This window comes from Echinops telfairi, unplaced genomic scaffold, assembly GCF_000313985.2.
Source record: "Echinops telfairi isolate 266 unplaced genomic scaffold, ASM31398v2 ScPeMD7_3533;HRSCAF=4204_0, whole genome shotgun sequence".
Taxonomy (NCBI): domain Eukaryota; kingdom Metazoa; phylum Chordata; class Mammalia; order Afrosoricida; family Tenrecidae; genus Echinops; species Echinops telfairi.
In genome coordinates, this window is record NW_022107431.1 from 42,282,555 (window position 1) to 42,291,554 (window position 9,000).

General features: G+C 48.2%; 1 protein-coding gene across 1 annotated transcript in view; it reads right to left on the bottom strand.

The window, feature by feature from the left end:
• Positions 1 to 8,682, bottom strand: part of FYN (FYN proto-oncogene, Src family tyrosine kinase) — a 186,299-nt gene extending 177,617 nt beyond the window's left edge. The window contains exon 1 of the mRNA XM_045294613.1: positions 8,640 to 8,682. The gene's annotated coding sequence lies outside the window, so the exon portion shown is untranslated. The remainder of the gene's footprint in view (positions 1 to 8,639) is intronic.
• Between the last annotated feature and the right edge of the window lie 318 nt (positions 8,683 to 9,000).

A 9,000-nucleotide genomic window follows, 5' to 3' on the forward strand; every position in this document is an offset into this window, starting at 1 on the left:
TATGGAGTGGAACCCATCAGATGAGCATGAGCGAGCTGAAATGGGCTGACACTGACCAGTCTACACTGGACAATCACGTGGTCTATTAAGCTGAGAATGACAAATTGAAGAGGAAAGGCATCGCATTCATTGCCAAAAAGACCTTTCAAGATCACCTTGAAATGCAACATGGTCAGCGATAGGATAAGATCCACACACCTACAAGGAAGACCAGTTAATACAACTCTTATTCAAATTTATGCACACCCATGAGAGCCAACAATAAAGGAATGGAAGGTTTTACTAAGCTCTGCAGTCTTACATCGATGAAACATGCAATCAAATGCACTGATAATGACTGGTGATTGGAATGTGGAAGTTGGAAAGATGGATCAGTGGTTGAAAAATATAACCTTGGTGATAGAACTAACACTGTCAGTAATCATGATCAAATTTTGCCAGACCAACAACATTTTCATTGGAAATAAGTTTTTTCAACAACTGTCCCCACGGATCTCACCGGATGGAAACAAAGGACTCAAAATGACCCACCTGGGGAGAGAGATGAAAAGACTCGAGGTCATCACTAAGAACAAGCACTTTCTTGCTGGATGAAAGCCAACAGGGCGTAACATCCAGGAGACCAGTGCCTCAAGCCTCAAAGACTACAGCCTTCACTATGGAGGACACCTCAACATGAAGAAGACAGAAATCGTGGTCCCTAAAAACCAAACTAAACACACTGTGATTGAGTCGCTCCCAACTCACGTGACCCCAGAAAGTGGAGGAGAACTGCTCCCTAGGGTTTCTGATGGGAGCAAAGAACCTCGTCTTTCTTCCTCGGTGCAGCTGGTGGATTTAAACTGCTGACCTTGAGGTGAGCAGTCTTTCTTCTGACCCACGATGACACTAGGGTGCCATTCTCGGACTCCAGCGAAGAGAAGCCCTGGTGACACCGTGTTCCAGGGCTCCGTTTGTAATGCAAACATTGGCCTTTTAAGCTCACCAGGGCTCTGTGTGAAAACGCAGTGGCGGTCTGTTTTCATAAAGGTTACAACGGTGGAAGCCTACAGCCTGGCCCCATAGGGTCGGTATGAATCAGCATTTACCCCATGGCAACAGGCTTGCTTGCTGCTTGTTTGGGTCTGATGATAGGGAAAGGGGATGTGGGAAACCCAGGCTTTGTTCCATGATTCACTGCGTTGGTGTCTTGCAAGATGCTGGTCAGCAGTCGATTGGGTCAGTCGGTATGTGGGACGTTGGCATGGAGGAGTGTACAGAAGTTGTCATTCTACAGTACTTAGGGCAGGCAATCCCAAGCTCCTTTGTCAGAGAGGACCACGTGGGAGTTGAAGTTCCCACTAGTCCCCGCTGTCCAGTCCCCCCTAGTCCCTCCAGGACCTGGAGAGCCATTCCGTCCATTCAGGAAAAGAGTGGCTTCTACCACTGGCAGGGAGCTGTGCTTACGTTGTTCCTGTCTCCCTGCTCGCCACTCTGTCTCCCACCTCCCGAAAGCAACCGGTACAGCTGGCAAGGTGGTTCACATCCACATCTGCACCCAAGACTCTCCTTCATGCCAGCCTAGCACCAGCAGGCATTCTCAGGCCTTTGGACACCCACAGAGGTACCGCTGGCCTCCAGAAGCCCGGAAATCCTATCGGCCAACTAAAGAAAAATATTGTGTGGGTTCATTTTTCGATATCTCAGCCTGCTCTGTAAGATTTATCTACATGTGGCTTTAAAAGCTAGGCTCCAGGGGTCAGGCAGCCTTGTTTTATGAGCTCTCCATTGTTTAGAAGCAGGTTGGTTTGTTGTTTTTCACCACTAGCCCCGCAAAAACGGTGCTAGGATTTTTTTATTGCTATTATTTCTCTTGGGGTTTAGTAACATGAAAGAAACGAGAACGAAGGCATTTCCATGTATACGCTACACTTACAGACCAAGAGATTTCAAGACGTTCACTCAAGAGGAATGGGAAAGCCTCTAAAGTAGATTTTAACCTTTCTGTTCCGCTTTCATTTGGAGTCACCATTTTGGAAACTGGACTCTCCTGAGAGACCCCTGTGCCTCTCATCTAGGCGCCAGTATTTACTTCCCACCGTGTGAGATGGTGAGGATGGCCGCACGGGACAAGGTGGTGGCACGGACACTCCGGGAATGGCAAGGGCTTTGTCTCCAGGCAGCGCTGAAATACCTTTAATTATGTTAGACAAAGGACATCGAGGATGCGGCAACGTTGGACCTTTCTCTCCTCAGTCCTTTGAGAGTAGTCATGGCCCAACGGGATGTTCTTTCCATCAGATCCATTTAAATCACGCTTTCAAGGACTGCAGAGCATGACTCAATTTAATCAGGTTTTTGTAGCAAAAGGCTCATTTTTGTTCTTTTGACATAACCTGATTACACAGTCTTCAAAATTCGGATTAAGCATGGGTTTTCCACTTTTAGAGAGTATACTTTATACAATTAAGGCAGCAACATATGCAAACCATATTCACAAGAACTGTATCCTTCAAGTATTTGAGAAGATTTCGTGTACATTAAAAAATGAAGAGAAAAGTTCCCCTGGTGCTCTCATGGCTCCTCCTCCTTTCCTTCCATCTCCAGACTCCCCCGGTTTGTCCGGGTTCTGAAGACTCTCCTATTCATTTGTCTTCTTAACACTGTGCACTTTTGGAGAGAAATCAAAGGCATGATTTCCTTATCTCCACACAACGCTATTCGCATGCATGGTTTCCACGGACGAAAATCTAAGGCTTGAAAAGAAAAAAACATGGTTTCTGGCCTGTGTGGCAACACTTTCTATTTGGGGTCTGATTAAAGGGGCTTTCGTGGCCTCCTATTCCCTCTCCGTCTGGTCATGTGCCACTCAGCACGCCTGAATTCAACACTGGGAGGGCCTATGATCAGCTAGGCACTAGGCTCAGAATAGAGATGGCAGAGGGGTACTGTAGGAATAACTACCCAGCTGTTGTTTTGTGCTGTAGAGCGGACCCTGCTCACAGAGACCCCCACATGACTGAGGGGGCCTGCCCTACAGCGCTGTCTAGTCTGTGCGCTTTACAAACAGAGATAGGCTGATCTTTCCCTGCAGGCCACTGGGTGAGTTCAATCAGCAGAACAGTAACAGGTATGTAGCAGGACATGCTGGTATGTGATCTGTAACCTCAGCCAGGCTGGAGGGTGAAGGGAAGGGGATATCCGAAAGACCTCCAGAGAGGAACAAAGCTTCTTGTTATTAATCCTAAATCTTTTCCTGGCAGAAACAGAGTACAGGCAAGAAGAGCTGGTCCATGGATGTTCAAAGCCTTCTCTCTACATTGGGGGGAAAAAGGCTCTAATTGGAGCTTTTGAATTAGGACTGTTTAACAGGAAATTCCCCTACAGCGGTTGGCCTATGTGTTTTACATACAGGTCATTAACTATTTGACTGAGAGGATGTGGATAGAGCCCTTTGGAGGCAGCTCAAATTCACCTTGTCCTAGACCATTTCCTACCCCGTGTTTAGATTCCTTTACTCTGAATTCCTTCAAGTCACACATGTTATGCAGTCATCAAATATTCATGGGTTCCCAGATACACAGCGGACAATGTCCCATGTCCTCACGGATGTCCCAGTCAATGGCTGGCTGATCAATCACTGTGTAGGTTGATGGTAGAGAGCCTCCTCCACACCCTTACCTTCCCTCCCACCTCCATGTTTGGGCACAAGTCAGAAAACAAAAATGTGTGTGGTTTGTGCTTTAAAATTTTTTAAATGAATAATTTTACTTGGTCCTTGTGGTAGTTACATAATCTGGTGTCAATTGGGGATCTGAGAGGATTAAGAGTGAAGGGGTGGAGCCTAGTCTGTCAATAGGGTCATAATCAATGAGGTCTCTGTGTGGGCATGGCCTTCTCCTGAGAATTCTGGGAATTCCTAAATTTCCTCCTTGGAGGTAGCAGATACTTGTCTCTCTCCTCACTCCCTTGGAAACTCTCTCTGCTCATTCCCTGAGAGATGCTCTACTGACAAGACACATGGCGCTAAGCCCTTGGAGCTAGAGAAGCCACATGGACCTACCCTGATGCAACCAGATCTCTGGAGCCAGAGAAGCCACGGACAGACCCCTGCCAGCACTGATGCTTATAACGCCACTGGATCCACAAGATTTCTAACCCATTGGCCTGTGATCCTCCTGCATTAGGCATCATTGCATGTACTTTGTGAGTCTGAAGAGGACTTTATAGATTGGTATCAGACCTATGGGTTAATATTGGACTTAGGGACTTGATCTGGACTGGGCTGACACATTTTCTCAATATTCAATTGCTCTTGTACATAAACCCCTTTCTTAGATACATATGAGTGTCTATGAATTTGTTTCCCTGTGTACCCAGACTAACACAGTCCTGAAAAGGGGAGGTTCCTAAGGGAGTTCAGTGGTTAAGTTCTTGGCTGCTACTCAAACATAAGTGGCTGAAATGTAGCAGTTATTCCGTGGGAGAAAAGACCTGGCAGTCTGTCCCCATGGAGAGAAGAGTCGAGAAGGCTGGTGGAGCAGTTCTCCATTCCACAAGGTCACTAGGAGTCAGAGTTGACGTGATGCTACATGACCAGCAAGTTTCCCTTTTCCCAGAATGGCAACAGTCACACCCTTGTTCAGTGCATCGCTGCTCCTAACAGCAGGAAGATGGAAATAACCTAAATGCCCACGAGTAGAAGAATGGATAAGGAAACAATGGAGACTGTGAATCGCTGGAAAAGATGACAAAACCACGAAGCACCTCATGCCATGTGGGACCTGGGGAACATCAGGTACCCAAAAAAGACAGAAAAGAGATCTGTTGCGCAGAGCTTTCATAGTGCACATTTCCCACCAGGCTAGCATCAGGCAACTCATTGCGGCAGTGCACCTTGTGGCACTGTCTGGGAAGGTCCTTTGATCACAGGGAATTTTTTTGTAAAAGCCGTTTCACTCGAGCCTCCTTTTTTGTGATGGTCAATTTAAGAAAACAGCGTGCAACTGTGAAATTTTGTTTCCTGCTTGGAGGGGAAAATGCTACAGAAGCTGTTTTGATGTTGAACACAGTACAAGGACAGCGCTATGGGAAAAACTCAAGTGTATGAGTGGTTTTCTTGTTTCAAAAGAAGTGAAATGTTGACTGATGACAAACCTCATTCTGGACGCCCGTCAACTTCCTGCAGGGACGAAAATGTCAACTTGCAGGGCATTTGGAGCTCATTCCACCAGGTCAGACTGTTAATCAAGCTTCCTATTTCGAGGTGCTGGAAAGATTGCGAAACAGTGTGCAACAAAATGGGCCTGCTCTGTGGCAGATGGGGGACTGGTTTTGCCACCAGACCATGCACCTGCTCACGCAGCCATCTCTGCATGCCAGTTTTTGGCTAAAAACAGCAAGCCTCTCTTGTCCCACGCACACCGTGTGCGACTTCTTTGTGTTTTCATGAATGCAAAGGGACATGGAAGGACAGTGGTTGGATGACAGAGAGGAGGTGAAGGAAAAAAAGGAGGCACCATCAACCATCCGAACAGATGAGTTTGAAAAATGTTTCTAAGAATAGAATTGCAGATTTGACAAATGTATTAAGCATAATGGAGAGTCCTTTGAAGGTGATAAGACTGTTTTGTAGAAAAAATTTAAATACATAGCTCTGGGGGAAAAATTCCGTTGTTTTTTTTTTTTGGTTACCCCTGTGTACACACACACACACACACACACACACACAAGATAGATTCCCATATGAATCAGAAGAAACTTTAGAGAAGTTTAGGGGGAAGAGAAAGCAACCAGCTAGACTGGTGATGTTAAATTGGGTGAAGCAGAAGACAGTGGTCCATGAGAGGGAGAAGAGAAACCAAGGATCGGGTGAAGGGTAAATTATTGAAGGGTGGGGAGGGGCATATGCGTAGTTTAAACTGTGGGATAGAAAGGTGATGATCCAAAATGTAAACCCCCACCTAATTTATAATAAAATTTGAAAAAGAATGGTACAATTAAATTGGAATGCTGGTACTGCTTTGTAACCCAGAACTACTCTTAATAAAAGGGGCAAGTCCTTGTGATTGGGAACTATCTTATGGGAACTGTTTTCTAATGGGTTGGAATTCACAGAATGCATTAGTACGCAATGCTCACCTGATCTCTTAAACAACCGAAGTGCAAACCCTCTTTCTGATGACGGAAACGAGGGTCTTGGGGTGACAGGATCTGGGTAAGGCTGTGCGACGCGAGAACAGCACAGGTGAAGCAAGACTCTGAGCCACTCCTCTCAGGACCCCATCTACGGAAATCGACTTGAATTCAGCACGTTGGGTTTTGGAGTTGCGGCTTACCCGAGGAGCCCTGGTGGCACTGTGGTTTAAGCGCTGGATAGACAACAGCTAAAGGCAAGGGTTCGAAACCCACTAGCCCAGTGTGCCAGAGAGCTGCCAGGTCCTCTGCTCCTGAGAAGACGTACAGGCCGCTCGCTATGAGTCAGAATCGGCTCCATGGCAGTGGGTTTTGCACTGCTTTCCTAGGAGCCGGGTGGCCCAGCGGCTGGGCGCTTGGCTGCTCATCTTTGCAGGCCCGTTCGAGAGACGGGGCTATCGGATGGAGCCACCAAGGGGCGAAACGGACTCAACAGGTGGCGGGTTTGGTCTGTTGGCAGGTTACTGTTTGTCTGGCATTGGGATGACACTGGGGACCCTGCCAAATGGACTCCTCTTCCCCATCAGACCTCCCCTCTTGCAGTTGTAGGGTTCACCTCTGCCAGAACTGGGAGCGGCAGGGAAGCCCTACAGCCCAGAGCAGCACCAGCATCCATGTCCTGCAAGGCGGCTGCTGTGTTCCAAGCGACATCTCCCTTCAGGGCTCCCGGCTCCCACGGGCTCCAGCTTGCTGAGAATGGGGTCTAACCCAGGAAGACCTCAGTACTGACCTCCCACAGAGCGGGCCTTTATCAGGCCTGGGTTTCCAGGCCCAAACATAAGCATATGGAAATTCTAACATGCTTTCCTCAGCTCTGCCTTAGACTCCAAAACAAAACAGCACTACTGCCACCGAATCGATTCTGACTCCTAGGGACCCTCTAGGGCAGTGTAGAGCTGCCCCACGGGTGGTTGAGATTATGAGTCTTTATGGCAGTAGAAAGACTCATCTTTCTCCCTTAGAGTGGCTAGGGGTTTTGAACTGCCGACTTTGGAGCTAGCAGCCCAATATGTAACCCGCTATGCCCCCAGGGATCCTGAGAGTAGAGTCTTGCTATTCCCCAACACCTTTGGTTTGTATGAGCTGAAAAGACCAGGAGGGAGAGGGGATCACAGACGACTATGCAGAAGTTGGAGGACTGCAGTGGGGGCTCACAGTTGCTGGAGAACAATGTTTCAGACAGGACACGCATGCCTTCGACGGCAACCAGATATAAGGGCTGCCTACAGAATGACTCAAATTCAGAGGGAAGAGCCCTTTTGTACACTCATTGGAAATTTAAAATAACCGAGTCCTTGGCCAACAAGACTGTGAACACAGCATCACTTGAAGAACTGAAGCACTGTATTCAAGGCCATGTGATTGGCAGAGCAGCCTGGGGCAGAAGAACATCCCCAGACTGCTACGGAGCCTCTCTCTGCATGTGCAGCCTTCAGACCAGAGAGAAGCGCAGGCAGAGGAGAACGAAGTTCAGACAGAGAAGGTTCAGAAAGAAGAAATAAAATACTGGCTCCCTTAATGCACCCCCGCCCCCCACCACGGAGTTACCCACAGTCCAGGCCTCGGACTGCGATTCCGAAGCCTTCTTATCACAGTGTATTATAATGACCTTTGTCTCCACGGAGCCCAGCGTGGTTCTGGACACCCAGTGGGCACCATATAAATGCTCAGTGAATGAAGGAAGGGCCTGTGAGGCAGGAACAGGTCCTTAGAGCTCAGAGGTGGGCCTCGGACAGAGGTCCCGAGGAACAGGCTGAGGGGGGACAAAGCCCAGCCGTGCGCGGGCTAACGGGGACCTGCCTTAGTGGTTGGAACGCGGGGCACCGCCCACCCTCACCAGCCCCAGAGCCTCACCAGCCACCAAGACAGCTGTGCGATTCTATTCATGGAAAACGAAATCTCTTTCCCAAAGCAAGTTCGTGTCAAATTTTTGCCAGCTTTCTTCTCCCAGTGCTACTTCAGAGATTCACCCTGGGGTTAAAATGAGAGGGGGCAAGGGGTGGGCCCTACCCACAGTTGAGCTATTTTTGAAAGAAAATGTAAAAGTGACACTACACCAAAGCCGCATTTAAATATAAAAAAAGGCAACTGTTGGTTTATAATAGACACACCCTAAAAAACCAAAAGCCAAACCCGCTGCCTTTGAATCAATTCCGACCCACCCTTCCAAAAACTACTGGGGTAGATTGCACATTCTACAGCATATCAAATGAGGTGGGGAGAGCCGTATAACTAACTAACCCTGTGTTCCCAGACCCACCGAAAATTGAGTGTTGCAGCCCAGCGGAAGGGGAAATGCCAGGTTTGTGGAAGTCAGGGAAGATCTAGCTCATCTGTCAGCTCCATCTCCCACTCAGCCTCGGAGTCAGCACCCACAGTGGACGGTGAACCGTGTCCTGGGTGGCAATGGGAAAGCCTGCCATGCTCACAAACACGGGCCCTTAGAGCAAAACCGATCAACTTACTTTTTCCACGTCTAGATCAGCATCCTGCTTCTTCAGAGAACTGTAGAAGAAACAGAAGGAAGGAAGACTCATGAGGCATGGAAAGAGACCCGATGTCCTCTCTGTCAACCACCCAGAAAGGCCTCCAGAGAATTTCCATTTGCTGCCATCGACTCACCCACAAAAATGTTTCTCATTCATACGATTGTCACCAAGTCACTGTTGCCACAAGCACCTGCCCGACACGGAAAACATCGGGCCCCACACCATCAAAGGAAGCCACATGAGGCTTTACCCCCCAGAGACAGGAAAGAAAACACGTCTGGGGTGTGCGCATGTCACACACACACACACACACACACACACACACACACACACACAC